The sequence below is a fragment of the Podarcis pityusensis genome (genome assembly GCF_964106645.2).
Source record: "Podarcis pityusensis genome assembly, chromosome: 7".
NCBI classification, from domain to species: domain Eukaryota; kingdom Metazoa; phylum Chordata; class Lepidosauria; order Squamata; family Lacertidae; genus Podarcis; species Podarcis pityusensis.
This window is the reverse complement of record NC_138031.1, coordinates 81,220,926-81,243,389: the sequence shown is the minus strand read 5'-3', so window position 1 is coordinate 81,243,389 and position 22,464 is coordinate 81,220,926. Positions and strand designations below refer to the sequence as shown.

At 43.2% G+C, this 22,464-nt stretch overlaps 1 long non-coding RNA gene across 1 annotated transcript; it reads right to left on the bottom strand.

The window, feature by feature from the left end:
• Positions 1-441: 441 nt before the first annotated feature.
• Positions 442-4,846, bottom strand: LOC308482122. Its single transcript, XR_013989057.1, has 3 exons — positions 2,638-4,846; positions 2,017-2,602; positions 442-1,180 (listed from the first exon to the last, which is right to left on the bottom strand). It is a non-coding gene; the product is annotated as an uncharacterized lncRNA (long non-coding RNA).
• Positions 4,847-22,464: the final 17,618 nt, after the last annotated feature.

The window sequence follows — 22,464 nt, the reverse complement described above, 5'->3', positions numbered from 1 at the left end:
CTTCCAGGCAAGAGTGCAAAGGACTTTGTGTGTTGGATTGCATCCTTTAGTTGAAGGATGTGTTGTTGATGTTTTAATTCCTCCCTTCTTTTCCTAAGCTTGGGCACAATGGCCTCCTTGCTCTTGCGGAATGTGATGGCTGCTTCGGTGACTTCTGCCAGGTTCCTGAGCTGCGGCACAGCCTCCCGCTTATTCTCCTCCTGGCTGGTGGGACGCTCAAAGACTGCCAGCCCATTGCAGACCTTACCTGCCGCCAGACCGTGTCATGTGGATCTGCTGCCCTTTCTCACCGGTTGCCCGCCCCTCAGCTTGCAGCCAGTCGCTGGCATAAAGTGCAAGGCAGTCCTCAGAAGGCGTTGCAAGGACTGTTTCATTGTCCGCAGGCGTGGCCATTTGTATGTGTACTGTAAAACGCATCCGAGGCACAAGCAGAGAAAGTTGTAAGACTACTAGCGGATGGAAGAAATTTGTGAGCACAAGTCTTCACTGGACAATTCTGATTATCCTGCATACAAAAAAGATTGTCTTTTATAGGAAACCTGGTCCAGTTGTAAGCCATAGCGGTTTTAAGCCAACCAGCTTTGACGAATAAAATCACTTAAAAGTGTTGCTTACTTCAAAAACTGTTTCAAAATTATAGTATAATTATAATTAAACTGTGTCAAAGATGTCTTAGTTCAACAAACTATAAAGTAGTTACCATCCTATATTGAAGTTAAGTCTTATTGATCACAGTGATGCTTATTTCAAGAATTCAGTACATCCTAACAAAGGTCACAAATCAAACAAAGCTAGGAGACTTTTCACGTGGTGGTTTTTTTTTTAATCTACCCCATCACAATCAGCCATGGCAGGATTATAATCTTATGTTCTGCTTTCTGTTTCTCTTTTAAAAATAATGTATCTGTGGTTAGAACAGGGATGACACTTGACCACACAGTCAGTCTGGACATGCACTTTAAATTGTGGCCATGGGCTCAGCCAGTGAAAGCAAGTAAACCAGCCATCATACTGGCAGATGTCACAAATGCCCAAGAGTCAGAGGAACCAGTCTGTTTCATTTGCCTTTCCCCCATATCTTGGGTGCATGTCTACTCAGAATTAATCTCCATTATATCTACTTAGAATTACTTTCCATTATGTTTAATCGGGCTTGAGGAAGTGTGTACAGGATTACAACCTCAGTTGTTTGGTTTTTTTAAATAAGATATTTATTAAGATTTTTTAAAATATTACAATAAAAGTGGGGGGAAAAAGATGACAAAAATACAAAATAAAAATAGTTAAAAACACACAGATTTTCCATTACTTATTTTCCTTTGACTTATTTCCCGGACCTCCTCATACCTCCCTTTTTTGTATTCCACTTCAATCTGTTGGTTCAGCAAATCCTTTAAAAGTAATAATACTAAATTTTTACCTATTTATAACCCTTTTTTCATATTCCCTTAAAGCATTACAGCTGGAAACCACTTAATTACTATCCAACATCATTCTAACATTCATTAATTTTACAATATTTCTGTAGATAATCTTTGAATTTCTTCCAATCTTCTTCCACCAACTCTTCCCCCTGGTCTCAGATTCTGCCAGTCATTTCTGCCAGTTCCATATAGTCCATCAGCTTCATCTGCCATTCTTCCACAGTGGGTAAATCTTGTGTCTTCCAATACTTTGCAATGAGTATTCTTGCTGCTGTTGTGGCATACATAAAAAAAGTTCTGTCCTTCTTTGGCACCAATTGGCCGACTATGCCCAGGAGAAAGGCCTCTGGTTTCTTCAAGAAGGTATGTTTAAATACCTTTTTCAGTTCATTATATATCATTTCCCAGAAGGCCTTAATCCTTGGGCACGTCCACCAAAGGTGAAAGAATGTACCTTCAGTTTTTTTACATTTCCAACATTTATTGTCGGGCAAATGATAGATTTTTGCAAGCTTGACTGGGGTCATGTACCACCTGTATATCATTTTCATAATATTCTCTCTTGGGACATTATATGCCGTAAACTTCATACCTCAGTTGTTTTTGACACCTAATGGTCTAAAAAGAGAACAGTTCTCTGGAACTGTGTCAAAGACTTTAGTGTCTGGAGTCCGTTCTTGTCATAAGCAACCAAGATCGTGGCAATCTGCAAGCTTGATCTAACTGATTTATATAAAGTCAAACTAGTTCTTGTATCTCTTGACTACATTAACCTGGCTATTCTGCTTCATATGGGTGAAAGTTAACGTTGCTCTATAAATGCAATGAGGCTGATACACAGAAAAATATCTAGCAAGGTACAATATATCATAAGATTATTATTTTTTTGTAATGACCTATTGAAAGCCCTCTAAATACATGTTGAGATTGGACAAATAACTTCTGTGATGCTTAAACTTGTAATCCCTGTTGGAAGTATTTGTTTCTTTGTGTAGTAAAGCTGGTCACTTCTAAAGCGGGGGGCACCTAGCCTGTGGCACTCTAGGTTTCTATTTTCCCATCAGCCAGCATGGTCAATGGTCAGGGATAATGGTGCTTGTAATTCAACAAGCGATAGTGGGAAACACAAGTTTTCCAGGTACCAGAGTATTTACAGTGGATATAAGGCACCATAGAGACTACACATCCCTTGATTTCTTGCAGCCGGGGACACCATTGTGAACATGGTTAGCATTCCAAGCCCAAGTTGCTCTGGGAGAAGGGTGTTTTCTGGGTACCTCACAGCCATAAGTGCCCTGGAAAACCACACACCAAGGATAATTAGTGCCAGGAGAGGAGCAGAGGCCTCTCATCAGTATCTAAAATGCAATATTCCGACCACCAAGTAAATGGAAAGGTATGGTTCAATGATTCATAGGCATGCTGGTATTGGAAGAGGCATTCTGAGTTCAATGTACTCCTGATATCACTGGGAGTCTCTGAAATCTGGGACTATGACCAGCAGGTGGGGGAGAGGAGAGAATAATTCTCTGGGGTTTTGTGTGTGTAAAAAACAGCTTGAGACAAAGTCTGGAACAGAAACTGTCCAAAACTATTTCAGCTTTCAGTTTTGCAGCTAGTGCTTTAAAAACGGTAATGTAAATCATTATACAGTGGTACCTAGGGTTACAGACACTTAAGGTTACAGACGCTTCAGGTTACAGACTTTGCTAACCCAGAAACAGTACCTCAGGTTAAGAACTTTACCTCAGGATGAGAACAGAAATCGCGCGGCAGCGGGAGGCCCCATTAGCTAAAGTGGTACCTCAGGTTAAGAACAGTTTCAGGTTAAGAACGGACCTCCAGCATAAGTTCTTAAACCGAGGTACCACTGTAATGTTATGTATTGCAAACTTGAAACAAATAGCGTTTCTTGGCCTGTGTAGTATAATTATGCAGAAACTCAGATAAAATAGGTGGTTAAGAAAGGAAGGAAAGAAAGAAAGCTTCCCCCCCCTTCCAACTTTCTGCCCTTCAACAGGTGGATATGTAACTAGGTCAACTGAAAGAATCTTGCAGCTTATGTATATTAATGAGTATAAGGCTTAGACTGCAGCAGAGTGCATAAGAAACACCGCTCTAGTTGCTGAAGTAAGGACAATGTCTTTTTAATAATGACAGGTGAGGGGAAAATCTGTCTGAACCTTACTGCTTGGGGAGCTCTGTCTGACTGGATCAGCGGGGGATACACTGAGGTTAGCTAACTGACAGATGACGTCTTTCTAGACACCTGGCCCCAGCCATTGCTATGCATTGCAAAGTGTTTAGTTCCTTCCCTTTGTTTAGCATGTTAAAATCAAGCAGGGCTAGAAAGATAATTTCTAGGGAGGGAATGCATGCCTTTTGTACAATGCTTTTTAGATGCACGTAGAAGTAGTCTTATTGCTCAGTGATGGAAAATACAATTGCTCCAGCATGGATGTGCATCTGATGGCTGGGCTCAGGTTGTAGTCAGAAGACAAATGATGCAAAACCTTACTAAAGCTACCCAAGTCTACATCTGATCAGTACTAGCAGGGAAGAATGACTGGCGCTCTCATATATGCCCAGTGGAGGAAAGATAGCATATAAATGGATTAATATTCTACATACACACACAAATGGAGACCCACTTCCAGGGCCACGGGCTTTTGCAGGTGACTAGTTGTCCCCATCTGTGGCAAGATCCAAACCAATTTTTCTCAAAGTATTGTTTTATAAAGAAGTGGGGTGGAGGACAGCAGGCAAAGTAAGATGCATTTTTTAAAAATGCATCTCACGTACACTTGAATAGGGTATCCAAATTAGTCTTCAAATCTCCCATCTTCAAATACAGATGTGCTGCAGCTCTACCTATAGCTCAGTAATGATTCATCCTCTGTTCATTTGTAAAACTTGGGGGGTTTCTTGCCAAATGGGCTTCTGCTGCATAACCTGCAGTTATTCATGGCAAACTCGAGGTGTTTTAGCATAATACATTGATGCTTCATGGAAAAAACAATAACGGCGAAACTAAGCTACACTGTGCCACTAATGCAACAGATTTTTAAAGAAAAAGCTTGCCGCATTTAAACTGGTATAAAGCTGATATGTCAGTAGGTTAGATGTACTAGTGGACCAAACAGTTCAGCATAATTTAGAGCAGTTTCACCAAACTGTTGCCCTCCAGAAGTTTTGGATGAGCCCCATCCAGCCATATTGTGGGGAGCTTGTGTGTGCAAAGCATTTTAAATGCTCAAAATATGGTGATAACGATTAAGAAGACAACAATTTGAAAAATAATTCAATAATTCAATGCCAGTCCCTGATATCTTTGCCCAAGACCTTGGAGAAGTATTACCAATAGTCTGACTCAGTTCAAAGCTGTTTATTGTATCCCTATAACTGCATATTCCTTTTCTATTTTATTTTTATAAATTTATCCCCAGTAGAAAGTGGGGGGGGAGGGGGGGGGGAGGAAGTGGAGAGGGAGAATTGGAGGGGGGAAAGACCAAAACTCATAAAAAGGAAACAAGCTGTGCAAATGCCTTGTCTGCTGTGTTCCCTTTGGAAAGAGACAAAATACTTTCATAAATGCTGAGTCATATTATTGTTCCACAGTTGTTGAAATCAGGGCTGCAGTGCTATGCACACTTCCTCTGGTGTAACTCTGAACAAACACGTGTAAAATCACGTTGTTAGGGAGTCTGTTGCACATGTTCTTTGAGTGCAAGTTTATAATTGGGCCCCAAGTAAAAGTAATGGTGACACACTTTGCAGAAAGATGAATAGTGGTGGCAAGAATTAATGACGAATGACTTTGCCTCGTAGAGCCATTTTAAGGAAGTTTAATTAGCTATTAAATATATTAAATAACCTAGTTTTCAGTGATAGTTAATTTTTCCTAGTTCTGTGTGTATATATGTATGCGTGTGTCTGTATGTGTATGTATAAGTGCCTGGTTTGACAAAACTCAACATTCATATATATATATATGTAGAATATATTTACATAATGCAATGATCCATGAAGGTTACCATAACATCAAGGGACCATATTAACCGGTTGAATGGAATTCATTAGAAATTAACTACCACTTAAATTAATTTTCCCACATTCACAAGGTTATAATGGCAGAAAAAGGAACCGTCCATCAGTGTGTACTGACAGGAGAGCTGTCACTGCTTTTATTTATAGGTGGATGTATTAACCCACCAGGCTGCTTTTCTACACACAAAGCTGTGCCTAGGCACTCATAAATTGCTACCTTCAGAGCCCTTTCTATTAATAAGTAAGCTGAATCTGGTAAAGCAGGAACTCATCTTTTCAGAATGCATTCATTCCCTGCTAGGTGAAGCTCAAGACGTTTTATTTTCTGCAACAAATAGGTACATATTTTTTAAACATTGCTCATTAAATAAAACCCCAAATGTCATAGTTCAATCTAGTTCTGGAATGTCTTGTGCACAAAAATGATCAGGCGAAAAAGGTCTGCACACGACCATCGTGTCAAGATAACTGGTTTGGAGATTTCAGTGTTGAGTTCCTTTCTATGCCTGGAACTCCATGTGATTAATGTGTGACGAGGGCTTATGTCATCCTAGATTGGGTGGGATCGCATTTGTGATTGATCCTGGAAGCAGGAAGAAGTTGGAGCCAGGGAACAGTATTTTAAAAGTATAAACGTTTGCACAGGCTAAGTGTTCTCAAGAAGAAGGACAAATCTACCCCACCAATATGTTTAGCACATCTCTGGTCAGAATATCACAGTGGCATCTTGGAAACAATAATTTATTGGCTAAATGCATGCGCTTTACTGCAGGAATAATGTCTGAATAGTCCGGAGTAGTTTCAGGCTAAATTACTCTAGAAGACTCAACAGTAATTTACTGCTGTCTCCCAATACTTGATTAAATGAGATAAAATGAATAATTTGGAAATGAAGTACAACTGTGATTGTGCTCTTAAACAAAATAACTGAGTGCCCTTTTCAAAGGCAGCGTCACCTGTGCATGAGCTAACCTGTGCTTTTCTTCTTGACCTGGGGACAAAAGCAGAGAGGAGCAGCAGTAGTTTATTCCCCAGTGAATTGGAAGGGCAAACACTGGAGAGGTGTTGCTAAGCGTCTGCTGTGATTTTGCCAAGGTTAGTGTGAAAGCAAATGCATTCATTGTACGTGTATGTGTTCTTGGGCTCATCACACTCTAATATGACAAAGAAACAGTATACAGGGCAGGGCTATGCAATTCTGGGTCTCCTCCAAATTCCAGGAGGAAAGAAGGTAAAAAAAGACTGAAATCAGCCAGGGACTCCATTAGAAGGCAATTCAATATTATTACTGAGTTAGTGGTGGTGGATCAGAGTGTTGAAGCCTCTAGTTACAATTCTAGTTGATGGAGCTGTCGTGGTTGAGAGCATGAACTGCAAACTAGAAAATCCACAGCTTAAATTCACGAACTCAAAAGGAGGCCTAAGGAAGCAAACCTCAGCTTGAGCTCACATCTGAAATCTATGGATTATCATATAAGTCATCATTGCAGGATATGTTTGGGAGAAGAAAAGACTAAGGAGTAAACCCTACACAGATCTGGAGTGGAGTCCCTGAGACAGTTGGATGGTGCCTTGAACATCTCCTTCCGGCAACTCCTGCAGCCAAGCTGGTGCCAGACATATTGCTCTGCTCTCCTTTGGACCACATCAACAAGGCTAAGAAGGGGGTCTTGTTATCTGGGCAGCTGAGGACTTCCATATACGGTGCCCTGGGAGGTCACTTCTGTGCTGCTAACGCAGTGGATGGACTTCACCCCCAGAGACATACAGTGGTACCTCAGGTTACATACGCTTCAGGTTACAGACTCCGCTAACCCAGAAATAGTACCTCGGGTTAAGAACTTTGCTTCAGGATGAGAACAGAAATCGTGTGGCAGCGGTGTGGCAGCAGTGGGAGGCCCCATTAGCTAAAGTGGTGCTTCAGGTTAAGAACAGTTTCAGGTTAAGAACGGACCTCCGGAACGAATTAAGTACTTAACCCGAGGTACCACTGTACTCCATTGTTTCTCGAGACACATAGATGCCAACAAAAAAAGCAACATTCACACAAGTGTACTTCATAAGATTGTGGAAGGGTTACTAGGTATTTTGAAGTAGATTTGAGCAATGTAGGCTATACACATGAAGATGTATTATGGTTTTGTGCAACTGTTTTGGGCTTAGATTGAGGCTTTGAAGTGTCCAGAACTCATGGTTTCAACAGTAGTGATTGGTTGATACTAGTAATAGGCAGCACATATAAACGCTTCAGATAACTATTTAGGTGTTATAGTGAATAAGACACTGAACATGAACTGACAATGTGATGCTGTGGCACAAAAAGCGAATTTATTCTTGGGCTGTATTGACAGGATCCACCATTTCTAAGGCCAGGTGGACAATGATACTACCCTGCTCAGTAGAGATAAGACCCACTATGACATGCGTGGTAATTTAAATGGCAGTCCAGAGAATACACAAACCTTAGTAAAGTCTAGAGTACTGAAGACCATGCCATCATTCTGCAACAGAACAGATTTCTCCCTCATATTTCAGTTGTATGTTTTGTTTCGTGAAACATTTGCTGCAAAAAGGCAGAACAGAATAGGCAGAATAGAAACACCTCCATAAACAAATACTGTTCAAAACAAGAACTTCACATATTGATAATACTAAATTTGTTCAGAAGGGCAGAGTAGCATAGGAAGGGAATCCCAGCAGGGATCTTCTTAGAAGAGTAAGGTCTGAGATTGTATGAACAAATTTTCAACCTTTGACACCTTTAAGGCTGCAGTGAAGAGACTAATTGACTAATGAATGGGTACCCAAGCAGTAGAAGATCTGTACCATACTGCTCTCTGTATTTTGAACAGAAAGCTAAGTTTAACCTTGATTTATACCTGCTGCAGATGATAATGTGAAAATTACCGTATTTTTCGTCCCATAGGACGCTCCGTCCCATAGGACACACCTAGTTTTTTGGGGGGGGAAATAAAGGGGGGGGGAATTTCCTTTATTTCCCCCAAAAAATCAGGTCGGGGAACAGCGGGATGGCGGCGCTGTGCCTCCCCGCTGCCCCCCGAGCTTGTGGGGCTGGCCGAGCTCCATGCAGCAGGCTGCTATCTGCAGCCTAGGGAGCCCTGCGGGAACTCCTGCGGGCTCCCCAGGCTTGCTGATAGCTTCCTGAAGCCTGGAGAGCGAGAGGGGTCGGTGCGCACCGACCCCTCTCGCTCTCCAAGCTTCAGCGAAAGCCTGTATTCGCCCCATAGGACGCACACAGATTTCCCCTTCATTTTTGGAGGGGGAAAAGTGCGTCCTATAGGGCGAAAAATACGGTACATATTTTCTGCCTTTAACTGGTTTCCTTTTTAAAACTTAAACATCTTCAGTTTCACTTCCAGCCCCAGTTAGTGGATCTCTTGATTAAGAAATGCTGAAATTCACTTTTCAGTCAGTGGGATTATTACAAGTGTTTTCTGTTGTCAACAGTAGTAAAAAAAACTTCCTTATACAGCCACTTCAGTGATTCACGGAGAAGTGTATGTCTGAAATGCAACAGAGATATTAGCATCCCACAGCTTCCCTCACCAACACCTTTCTATTTTATTTTATTCTTTGCTCCCTGGCTGTTCATGCTCCATTCTTCCGTTGGCAACATTTTGATTTCTGCATGGTATGATTAACCTGTGCACTGTGTTCCTCTTAATGCGAAGCTGTTTTCTTACTCCCTTCAATTCTACAAACCAGGAAAGAAAAGCACATAGCCGGAGGCCACGCAGAATAATACCAGTGTCAAGCTTTATAAAACATATTTGTTTCGTGTCCTCTAAGGACAAATGATAGGCATGTAAAAATGTTTTCTCTGTTCCTGTTTCAGGGAATACTTAGTTTAGAATTAACTTCTGTCACGAAAAACAATTTGCTGAGCCCACTGTATACTATTTCCTTACCGTTCCTGCCGCAAAGAAAAGAAGAAATGGCACATTGTGTCTGACGAGTGTGATTACAAGTCCGTGGCATCTATTTTCTCTTGCCACTGCAGTTCCCCCTTTAAAAAAAGCTTGTCATTCACAACAGAAACATCCTCCCTGCTCCAGGATGAACGAAGAAATGCATTCAGTTAGCAGCACACATTTCGTTCATTTAATTTTTAATTGTTTTTTATAGAATACTCTGCATTTCAGTGGCTTGAAAACACTTTATTTCACCATGCGTCCTAATTTTGTCTTCTTTCTGAAAACCTTCAGACAGAACATGACTTCGCTCACTGGGATGGCACTTGCTTTAAATAGGCCGAAAGAGTTCCAAACATCTGAAGCCCAGACCTTGGATTCTATCCCTACGGAATCCCGTATTTGGTGGTTCTGCATAAGTACTGGCTTATTCGAAAAGCCTGAGGACAAGGCATCCTTGATATAAAGAAGCTGTGGAAGTAAAGGAAGACCTTTTACATGCTCCCTCTTCCATTTTTTGGGTGCTTCATGCTAAAGGATGGAGGGAGGTCTTAGGGCATGCAATACTGCTGCATTTTCCCTACAGGATTCCAGTTCTCCATGCCAAACTAGAGAAGACACAACAACCACACGTATTTTACCATTCCTATGCCAAATAAATAAATAAATAAATAAATAAAGGGACGCGGGTGGTGCTATGGTCTCAACCACAGAGCCTAGGGCTTGCTGATCAGAAGGTCGGCGGTTCGAATCCCCGCAACGGGGTGAGCTCCCGTTGTTCAGTCCCAGCTCCTGCCCACCTAGCAGTTCGAAAGCACGTCATAGTGCAAGTAGATAAATAGGTACCACTCCAGCGGGAAGGTAAATGGTGTTTCCATATGCTGCTCTGGTTCGCCAGAAGCGGCTTAGTCATGCTGGCCACATGACCCGGAAGCTGTCTGTGGACAAACACCGGCTCCCTTGGCCTATAGAGCGAGATGAGCGCGCAACCCCAGAGTCGTCCGCAATTGGACCGAATGGTCAGGGGTACCTTTACCTTTTTTACTCCAAATAAGGTGTGAGAGAGTGTCCGTTCTTTACATGAAAACACGCTCCTGCCTTCTTACTGCACTCCAGTCTCTACATAGTTTACTCCCAGGTGTTTTGCTTCCATATTAGAGCTGAGTTGTGAGAAAACTCCTTAAACCAAGGAAGCACAGCAGTTGTAAGTTGGGGAATGGAACAGATTTCACACCCTCCCTTCATACGCCCCCTTTCAGGGCTGGCCCACCCGTGAGGCAAGGTGAGAAGACTGTCTCAGGCATCAGGATCTACAGAGGCAGCAAATCCTGGTGTATACCGTATTTTTCGCCCCATAAGATGCACCTGACCATAAGACGCACCTGGTTTTTAGAGGAGGAAAACAATAAAAAAAATATTTTGAAGGAAACAGTGGATGTATGATTTTTGTGGTTCTTGCTGTGGCCACAGACATGTGATCTGATGGTGAATTTGGGGTGATCCAATGCAAAAATCCTGAGGATCCATGGGCTTTTACCTCCCCCCTCCCAGGCAGCCTCCGCTAGTGTCTCTCTCCCGATCCCACCAGTCATCTGCTTCCTTTCAACACTCCCATCCTTCTTGTTTGCCTTAGTGTCTTTTCCTTAGTGGAGCAGTTTTTTTGCTTCTCCTTTTCTTCTAATTTCTCTCCTTATTGCTTTAGTCTTCCTGTTTACCCCCTTTGCAAGTTTGCTGTCTTTACCTCCCCCCTCCCAGGCAGCCTCCTTTATCTCTAGCATCCCTTATCTCTCTCCCCAATCGGCAAGCGATCAGTGGCTTTGTTTCAACACCCACTTCCCTCTTTCAAAAAAAAAAGCATGATCTGCTTTTTGCCCCTGGGCAATTCAGCTCCAGGGACCACACATTCACTCCATAAGATGCACAGACATTTCCCCTTACCTTTTAGGAAGAAAAAAGTGTGTCTTATGGAGCGAAAAGTACGGTATTTCTATTCCTCACTTGTTCCTGATGTAGATCTTTATTCCCTACTTCTTCTCTGATAGGAGAAGGGCGCCATATTGGGACAAAATGTCTTGGGCTGGCCCTGGCCCTGGCCCTGTTCACGTAGACCTCCCCACCACCTACAGACTGCAGGTGGTATCTCACCATGAAATGCTTCTCCTTGTGGAAAACTAAATGCCAAGGAGAAGGTTCTAGTGTAGCCTTTACCTTGGCATGCTAAGTTTTCTAGCAGGGATTTATGGGGGTGGGGTATAGGGGAGCAGGAGGCTGTTTCGCAGAGAACTGAATTACCTGAATTACCAGTCAGTAAAATTCAGTCACAAATCTGCCACTTCAGACTGCACTGGTTAGTCACTAGCGATGGAATTAAAAGGTCATTAGCAGTGAGCAGGATCTGGCACAACTCAACTTTCAAATAGTTGGCTTTACAACTCAAATCAAATTCATGCACACTCGATGTGTGTGCATCTTTATTCTCTTCCTCTGACATGTTTTCCTATCACCGCTTTCATTTCTTTGTTTTCAAAGATGTCCCTCAAGCTCAGCTTAATGCTTCTGACTGTTTCTGTGGTGGCATCCGGCATATTTCATTTCATGCCTCATTGTCCAGGTTTCCAACTTTTTCCTCTACTATTTTCAGTTCAGTGTGTCTGTGTTTTATCTGTGTTTCATTTTTTTGTTTTGAAAGTTAAACACTTCCTTTGAAGAATAAAATGCTCCATTTTCAAAATTCAAAATGCTCCCAGAACAGGCATATATACATATATTCCCATGGCACATCTGAAAGCTTAATAAGCACAGGGCTTTCTAAGGTCACATTTGCATTTCCAGACTAGTGCTTTGTGCTAAACTAGAACCCATGTGAAGACCACATGGCCCATAGGTAAAGGTAAAGGGACCCCTGACCATTGGGTCCAATCGTGGCCGACTCTGGGGTTGCGGCGCTCATCTCACTTTATTGGCCGAGGGATAATGTGGCCAGCATGACTAAGCCGCTTCTGGCGAACCAGAGCAGCGCACAGAAACGCCGTTTACCTTCCCGCTGGAGTGGTACCTATTTATCTACTTGCACTTTGACGTGCTTTCGAACTGCTAGGTTGGCAGGAGCTGGACCAAGCAACAGGAGCTCACCCCTGTCACGGGGATTCGAACTGCCGACCTTCTGATCGGCAAGTCCTAGGCTCTGTGGTTTAACCCACTGCGCCACCCGCGTCCCATAGATAGCACATTATTACAGCCCTCTCTGTCTTTCCCTTGTCACCTCTCTGACTTGTATCCAAAATCATTCACAACTCAGACAATGTGGCACTTCTTGTCAAACATTAAATTCCCATCCTACCCACATCCAACACAAACTCTGTATCTCAACATTTGAAGTTGTGTCTACGTTGGTCCATTTCTTCTGGAATACGTGCTTGCCTCCAGGAAAAATCTCTTCCATTGGATTTTAGGATACAAATTATTTCTTGGTTTCTTTATCTTTCCATTCACTCCTTTTGTGTTTCTGTTTGTCTCTCTTCACAGTTTTCATTGTTTGAGAGGCCCATTTCCTTTGAATATTCCTTTGCTTGTCCATCTGATTCACTCCTTTGGTTTGAATTACCATATTTATGCTGATGATATTCAAATTTATTTTTTTCTGCTCCAGTGATAGCTTCTTCTATTCTTGGCAATATTACTACTAACTGACTAACAGCAATCTCATCTTGGATGTCACAACACAATCGGAAACTGAAATGTACAAAACTCAATTTATCACATTTTCTGCAAAATCTTTTACTGGTATTCTACTGCTGTTTATTGTCAATATTACTTATTTTGCTGCTTCCTCTATTGTTCAAAGCAGTATCTCAAAGATTCATCTGGTAAGACTCCAGTTAAAGTTTTGATTATGCCAATATTCTCTTTATTGGTCTCCCAGTTTCCCATCTTTCTCCTCTTATTGCTGTGCTCAGTTCTGTTACTTAACTTCTTTTCTTCTCTCATTCTTCTGATCATGTACCACATCTTTATTGTTCTCTCCTGTGATTACCTATTCCTTTCTGTGGTCATTTCAAATTTCTTCCTCTTCATGTTCTTATTCCTTCCTATCTCTTCTCCCCTTTGATTTCTCCTCTTATCCTTTTTCTCTGACATTGTCTTCTTTTCAGGCTTTTACCTTGCCTTTTCCCTCTCATGAGCTCGACCGCCATCTGCAACCTGGACCGAGAAGGTGGGAAACTGATGGCCTACACTGAGGAAGAGAACCAAACCCAAACCCAAGCCCAACACTCAGAGACCCTGACACCTGGTCTCCTGAACTGAGACTCCCAAGCCTGGGCTCTCAGAGACTGTAGCCCTCAAGCCCAATTCCACTGAGAAGCTGACATGCTCAGTGCATGAGCCTTCTGGCCATGTCACGGTCCAGTTCATGGGTGATCAAAGTCTCGGCTGGAGACGTTGGGACTAGGAGCAAGATGGCAGGGTGGGAGCAGGAACGGGGGCCCAGAAGCCAGAAGAAGAAGAAGAAGAGTTTGGATTTGATATCCCGCTTTATCACTACCCTAGGGAGTCTCAAAGCGGCTAACATTCTCCTTTCCCTTCCTCCCCCACAACAAACACTCTGTGAGGTGAGTGGGGCTGAGAGACCTCAGAGAAGTGTGACTGGCCCAAGGTCACTCAGCAGCTGCATGTGGAGGAGCGGAGACGCGAACCCAGTTCCCCGGATTATGAGACTATCACTCTTAACCACTACACCACACTGGCTCTCAGGAGCCAGGAGTCAGGAAGCCAAGAGTCCAAGGGTTAGAGAGCCGGGAGTCAAGAAGCCAAGAGTCCAAGGATCAGGAAGCAAGGAGTCATGAAGTCAAGGGTCCGAGGATCAAGAAGCCACAAAGTCAGGGGCCCGAGGATCAAGAAGCAAGGAGTCACAAAGTCAAAGGTCCAAGGATCAAGAAGCCAAGGAGCCAAACGCAGCAAGGCAGGGAATATGTTGCTGTGGCAAAGAGCTGAAGGGAAATGCTGACCTTATATCTCTTCCCGGCTCTTGCCACCAAGTGCTGTGAGTGACCAATTGGCCTCACCTGTTCAGCCATGCCTTGCCTCTTCAGAACAAACTTAGGAAGGACCTAGTCCTGCAAAGTCCTATTGGTCACAGGGCCTGGCTACTGCACGCACACCTGACAGGCCAATGCAGGACAGATTCCTAACACCTGGGAAGAGACCATGTAGAGGCAAGAAGGTGCCTCCAGGACAAAGGCACTTCTCAGTAACAGACGGAGCCTGAGAAAGATAGATACAAAAAGTAGAAGAGGCACTATTGAGACTCAGTTGAAATCAGAATGAACCATCAACTTCCTAGGGTCTTTAAAGTAGGGATGGGCAAATGTGTCTATTTCAGTTTTCCTCAGTTTCTTAATTTTCTAATCCACATTTCTACATTAGTTTGCTTTTTAAATAAAATAAAATCCTCATGAAAATTCATTCAGCATTTTAGTGTGAATATTGCAAAGCAGTTTTTCCTGTTGTATGTTATTTTTGCCAATAGCTGCATTTTTTGTGTACATTTTACCCCAGCAAATACGCATTCTGCACACATTACTTGGTTGGAGAGCCACACTGCAAACTTTTGAGAGCTGTGAATTTCGAAGGATGGCTGTATTTCAGCTTCCATACTGTTTTGAAAGTGTAAATTAGGTAAGTGCCTTTTTAAATTCAAACTGAAACAAATTTCTCTCCCCCCCAATCTCTACTTGAAAGATCTGTTTTCTGCAATTCAGCCAAATTATTGATGCCCATGGAAGTAGCCATGGGGGGGTAGCTACCCCACCCAGATAAAGTAAAACAATAGAAATACTTAGCTAACAGACCAATCACGATGGTTCTGCCCCCCCCCAAACAAAAGTCCTGCCTTCCCCCACAAGTCCTGCCTCCCTCAACAAAAATCCTGGCTACGCCAGTATTGATGCCTATCAGACGCATGTCTGTTCCCTGCATACCACTTGCAGGACCTCCATTTTCCTGACCTGGAAAATTTAATGCTGTTATAGATTGAAGGTAAACCCTAGAAATTAATACTAGGATTCTGATTAATTGGGATATGGATTAAAGCACAAACTGCAGGGGATTTCTGGACTGGTTTATGCAAACCAGCCTGGCTGGCTTAGTGAAGAACAAACCTGTTAACATGACAAAATGTGTTGATGGGCCATTGGGGAGAGGAATCTTTTAGCCTGAAGAGTAAGCTGTTACCAAGGTGATGTGGAATATTTGAACAGTAGTTCTGGGGCGGGGGGGGGAGGAAGAGGAGGAGGAGGAGGAAGAGGAGGAGGAAGAAGAAGAAGAAGAAGAAGAAGAAGAAGAAGAAGAAGAAGAAGGGCGGAGATCCATCTTTGGAGGGGATCTGGACTCCCCCCCCCCATGCTGACTGAAGGTGTAAATAGGTGAATAAAGAATATTTCTTAAAGACCCAACAGTCTCCGCCATGTCTTCCATTCTCCAAAGGGATACAGACCCTATGGCAGCTGATAGATAGGGGCAGGCACCTGGCTTTTGTAACAATACCAATTTTTCATTTTCTATGCAGTTACAGTTATTGGTTTAGAATCTATTCTCCTTTGGTTTCCTTCCCTTTTCCTCCCATTTTTTCTATCCATTCCTTGGTCTTTCCTAGCAACTCATTCAGTTTTTGATTACAGTAAGAGCCTGTGGATGGGAAATTGGCTTTTTAAAGTTGATTGTACACTGGGCTTGGTGATTTTAGATGCTTTAGAAATAGCATAGTAACGACGACCCTTTGAAAACAAAGGTTTTCTGCTTGAATCCAGCTGTGAAGCCCATTTTTACCAAATGTAGGATGGTTCTAGGATGCAGGTGGCACTGTGGGTTAAACCACAGAGCCTAGGACTTGCCAATCTGAAGGTCGGTGGTGCGAATCCCTGTGACAGGGTGAGCTCCCATTGCTCGGTCCCTGCTCCTGCCAACCTAGCAGTTCGAAAGCACATCAAAGTGCAAGTAGATAAATAGGTACCGCTCCGGCGGGAAGGTAAACGGCGTTTCCATGCGCTGCTCTGGTTCGCCAGAAGCGGCTTAGTCATGCTGGCCACATGACCCAGAAAGCTGTACGCTGGACCTAATGGTCAGGGGTCCCTTTACCTTTAGGATGGTTCTACTAATCCACCGATAGCCATCTGATGTGGTGGGTCAAGCATACCTTGGAAAATTAATGGTGCCCAAGTTGCCGAGACATTGCAAATGGGTCGTTGACAACAGGTTTTTGTTTCTGTTCTTACATATCAGATTTCCTGCAGCAATGTTAAATCTGGATGAAATGGGGAGACCACACAGGGTGGCTTTTTGATGCCAACGGTGGTGTGTAGGATGCGTAAGGAGCACCCATCCTGCAATCAGCACCCATGTGGAAACACCCTGAGATGCTGTGGTAGATGAATCCATCCTTCTGTGCCCATCACAGAGGAGAGACCCTAAGAGTTTCTGCCAGTGCTTTGCTAATAACATTATCCCAGGAGATAATGACGCAGATTGCTGTGTGTGAATCTGAGAAGCATCACTGTAAGGTAACTGAAATCATCATCTTCAGACCACCACAGCCAAGCATCACAGTTCCATCCCTGAACTCTTAACTGGTTGGACAAAGAGATGATACTCTTCTGGGAGCAATGCTAACTAAGCTGTCCTGTAGTTGTAAAGGGAAAGCCTTTAGAAATGTTTTCTTTTCAAATGATTAAGATAAAGGGGTTGTTGTTGTTGTTGTTGTTAACTTTGCTGCATTAAATGTGCATTCTGTAGTTGACCTCCCGTGCAACGTTTTATTAATATTTTAGTTTCCTGTTAATCATGTTGCTTTGAATGTATACTTTATATTTGACTTAATCCCCCCCCGATGGTTTTATTTGATGATTTAATGTAGTTTGCAAGCCACTTTGAGATTCCCCCCCCCTCTTAAAAATATAAAGTGGTATTGAAATGAAATGAATAAGAATGATAATTACAATAACTTTGTTCTCGCCAGGTACATGGCTCGCTGTGGCAGCCAATATTATCCCGGAGGCTAGGCAATATGGTGACAATCGCATCCAGATCCAGAGAATTGTAAGAAATTTGTTTCCTCGCTGAATTCCTTGGTGCAGAAAATGGCTTGCAGAGAGCCCTTGCTTAGCCAAGCAGCCCAGGCTACATTTTCAAACTTAATTTTATGGGATGTTAGATGGGATTAGTTACCTGCTAAAAGGGCCAGGGTGCAAAGTTAAAACAAAGCTTATTAAAAGTTGCCGGTTCATCATATGGGGTGGGGGGTTGGGGGTCGGTGAGAGAGTTAGGGAGGGGGCTACATATGCTCAAGGGCCTCCAATTTGATTCTGCCTGAGGCCGCCAAGGTTTTAAATCAAACTCTACCTTCTTCTCTACACACCAATTCCCCTGAGCTTTCTTTGAGCAAATGTGTGGTCCTGTAGACAGCAGACTCTGAGAGCATCACGAGTAATAAATTGTGAAGGAGTGTCTGGCCTTCCTCCATCTACAACTCAAGAGAATTAGGTTATCTTGCACCTCTGTCTCAAGAGAGAGAGGAATTATTCTCGGTTGAAAAGGTCTTAACTGCCAGCATGGTCAGCAATATTCCCTTAGTTAATCTTCAGATGGCGCAATGTTTCTTGGTTAATGTTTGCTATTTGTATACTTTAGTATGGCGTTTAGTATTAAAAACCCCACACCTTTCCTTCCATTTATGATACATGCCAGGTATAATGAGAAGTGGGAGTAGGCCACTGCTGATTAGTTTTGGATAACTGTTAAGCAACTGCCATCTTGTTTATTCCATAACATTACTAATAAGCAATGTGTAATCACAGTCTTACCTTATGTGAAAAGAGTATTGTATATCAAGAGCCCAACTTAACTTTCTTATCTGAAGGGCACTGCAAGAGTCTAAAGCCGATGAGGAATATGTTGTTGTTTAGTCGTGTCCGACTCTTCGTGACCCCATGGACCAGAGCACGCCAGGCACTTCTGTCCTCCACTGCCTCCTGCAGTTTGGCCAAACTCATGCTGGTAGCTTCGCAAACACTATCCAGCCATCTCGTCCTCTGTCGTCCCCTTCTCCTTGTGCCCTCCATCTTTCCCAACATCAGGGTCTTTTCCAGGGAGTCTTCTCTTCTCATGAGGTTGCCAAAGTATTGGAGCCTCAGCTTCAGGATCTGTCCTTCCAGTGAGCACTCAGGGCTGATTTCCTTCAGAATGGAGAGGTTTGATCTTCTTGCAGTCCATGGGACTCTCAAGAGTCTCCTCCAGCACCATAATTCAAAAGCATCAATTCTTCTGGAGGAGGAACCACCAGCGATCAGCCACCTGGAGGAGGAACTGGCAAGCCACTCCAGTATCCCTGCCAAGAAAACTCCATGGACAAAGACAGCAGACGAGGAATATAAACTACCCCTATACCTTCAGGGCTCCCATCTGCCCTGTTTCTCCAGAACACATCTTCTTTTTCATGGGTAGAGTCATCATAGCGATCCATAGTTAAAAGCAGAAGTTGGCAAATGTGTCCTCTTTTTCACTCTTCAAAATATGGCAACCCTAATACAGTGGTACCTCGGGTTAAGAACTTAATATGTTCTGGAGGTCTGTTCTTAACCTGAAACGGTTCTTAACCTGAGGTACCACTTTAGCTAATGGGGCCTCCTGCTGCTGCCGCACGATTTCGGTTCTCATCCTGAAGCAAAGTTCTTAACCTGAGGTACTATTTCTGGGTTAGTGGAGTCTGTAACCTGAAGCATCTGTAACCTGAAGCGTCTGTAATGGGTACCACTGTACCTTGCCATTTCTTCCCTTGTTCAGGCCTGCTCACCAGAGAGGGAAAGTATCCTCAGCAGAAGGAAGGATATGCTCATGATGTTTCCCCATCATGAGTGAAAAAACAGCTTGTCATGGGCGATTTTCAGCAGGAAAATGACTGAAAGGGATATGGTTGAACTTCCTTTCCCCCATCTCCCTCAGTAAGAGACAGGAGAAAAATGGTAGAGGAAAGTACACTATTACAGAACTCCTGTTAATGTGTTCTTAAGTCTTGGCTCTGTAGCATCTCCAGGTGTTTTGCCCATTTCTCTTTTTGAGAGGAATAAGTACATAACCCATGCTCCTCAGCATCATTTCCGGGGTATATATTTCCCCACTTCCGATAAATATAGTTTTGTGGTCTTAACTCAGGCTTCCTCAACTTCGACCCTCCAAATGTTTTTGGCCTACAACTCCCATGATCCCTAGCTAGCAGGACCAGTGGTCAGGGATGATGGGAATTGTAGTCTCAGGACATATGGAGGGCTGAAGTTGAGGAAGCTTGTCTTAACCCCTTCCTACATTAGCTAGCCCTAAGCTTGCTACTTATATTTGACTGCAATTTCCCACACAGAAGAAAATTAGATAAGAAGAAGAAGAAAAAGCCTTGATGCCGGAGACTCGTTTGCAGTATCTCAATAACCCATTTGCAAATTAAGCCTCCCTCAGAAAGCATTAATTTTCCAAGGCACATTTCAGTCGCCATGTTCCAGCCCCTGTCTAGAAGTGCCCGTGACAGAATTTCCACATTTTTAAAAGCAAGTCTACTCCAGTCACACTGAAAGTGGAGACGAAAGGGGTCAAATGCTAACATTAAAAGGGATGTGCAGAACACTGTATCCCAGCTCCATGACTTATCTCCCTAAAACTTCCTTCCCAGCAGCACCAGCCCTGCTGGATGGTATGAAAAGACAGCAAAACAATAATTCTTTAATATTATGGTTGTATCTCTCCTACCATCACCTCCTGGCAAATAGAAGGGGAAGAAATGGAGGCAGTGAGAGATTTTACTTTCTTGGGCTCCATGATCACTGCAGATGGTGACAGCAGTCACGAAATTAAAAGACGCCTGCTTCTTGGGAGAAAAGCAATGACAAACCTAGACAGCATCTTAAAAAGCAGAGACATCGCCTTGCCAACAAAGGTCCGTATAGTTAAAGCTATGGTTTTCCCAGTAGTGATGTATGGAAGTGAAAGCTGGACCATAAAGAAGGCTGAAGAATTGATGCTTTTGAATTATGGTGCTAGAGGAGACTCTTGAGAGTGCCATGGACTGCAAGAAGATCAAACCTGTCCATTCTTAAGGAAATCAGCCCTGAGTGTTCACTGGAAGGACAGATCCGGAAGCTGAGGCTCCAATACTTTGGCCACCTCATGAGAAGAGAAGACTCCCTGGAAAAGACCCTGATGTTGGGAAAGATGGAGGGCACAAGGAGAAGGGGACGACAGATGACGAGATGGTTGGATAGTGTTCTCGAAGCTACCAGCATGAGTTTGACCAAACTGCGGGAGGCAATGGAAGACAGGAGTGCCTGGCGTGCTCTGGTCCATGGGGTCACGAAGAGTCGGACACGACTAAACGACTAAACAACAACAATCTCTCCTACCAGGGAGAGGTGCTTGTGGAATTTTCTGCCTCAGGTTCCAAAATAACTTGTCCAGTCTCAGATACGATGTAACCTTTGACACGATGGGGCACCGCTTGCTGTTTCCGCTTCAGGCATCAAAATGTCTTGGGTTTCCCCTGTCTCTCAGAGCTGAGCTTCAATATGTGAAATTACCATAGCCGGGTGAGGTAAGCGGTGGGTGCAAAAATGGTTCATTCACACTTCTCGCTATGTAATTGGGGTGCTCCTACGCTTAAGCACACACCATCACAGGTAGTTTGGCCCTCAAAGTGGTGTGTGTTCTGTGCAAGTTCAAGAAAAGCACATAAAGTTGTAGCAGGCACAGAATGCATCTTCTTGACATCCAAAGCTTTTCTTTCTTAAAAATAACATCAAAAGCGCAAAAATAACATCAAAACAGCTATACTTTCTTGTTAGAAGTGAGGATCGGAGTAGTAGCCTTCTGTGCATTCACAGCAAACCACTCACTGTAGTTTACTTTGATGTGTGAACTATAGTTTATGCAGGGGTCAGCAAACTTTTTCAGCAGGGGGCTGGTCCACTGTCCCTCAGACCTTGTGGGGGGCCGGACTATATTTTGGGGGGGAAATGAATGAATTCCTATGCCCCACAAATAACCCAGAGATGCATTTTAAATAAAAGGACACATTCTACAGTGGTGCCCCGCAAGACGAATGCCTCGCAAGACGGAAAACCCGCTAGACGAAAGGGTTTTCCGTTTTCAATGCGCTTCGCAGGACGAATTTCCCTATGGGCTTGCTTCGCAAGACGAAAATGTCTTGCGAGTCTTGAGATTTTTTTTTCGCTCCCCCCCCCTTTTTCTAAGCCGCTAAGCCTTTAATAGCCTTTTAGCAGCTAATCCGCTAAGCCGCTAAGCCTTTAATAGCCGCTAAACCGCTAATAGCGCTAATCCGCTAAGCCGCTAATAGGGTTGCTTCGCAAGACGAAAAAACCGCTAGACGAAGATACTTGCGGAACGGATTAATTTCGTCTTGCGAGGCACCACTGTACTCATGTAAAAACACGCTGATTCCTGGACCGTTCACGGGCTGGATTGAGAAGGCGATTGGGCCGGATCTATCCCCCGGGCCTTAGTTTGCCTACCCATGGTTTATTGTGTAGTGCAAACACTGCCGATGATGATTTGACCCAGTTAACTTGTTATTTAAAAGACCTGCTGCTCCAATTAATTCTGAAGATAAAACGAACACACTAATTTTATGTCTCTCTAACCATACCACAATAATTTAATTAATACTGTAATTGTCAACATTCCCTTGTATCTTTCATGAATAAAAGTGGTAGAACTTCTAGTGATGTTCAGAAGCTAAAGGAGGGGGGGAAAGGTTGTATGTTTCAAAAGTGGGCACAGTAAGTAGTTACAAGCAGCACATTGTTTTTCATTAGCAATGATTTGTTTCTTTGCAGAACAACATCCTGTAAAATATTAAACACAGTCAAAGTGACTAATGCACTTTTTGAATCTAAATATTGCTCAATTAAAAATTAACAAGTCACATAGTTTTGATTTCTGCCTACAATTGTAAAAACTTGTGCATAAAGATTAATTACTTATAAGTAAAACACATATTTTTTCCAAAC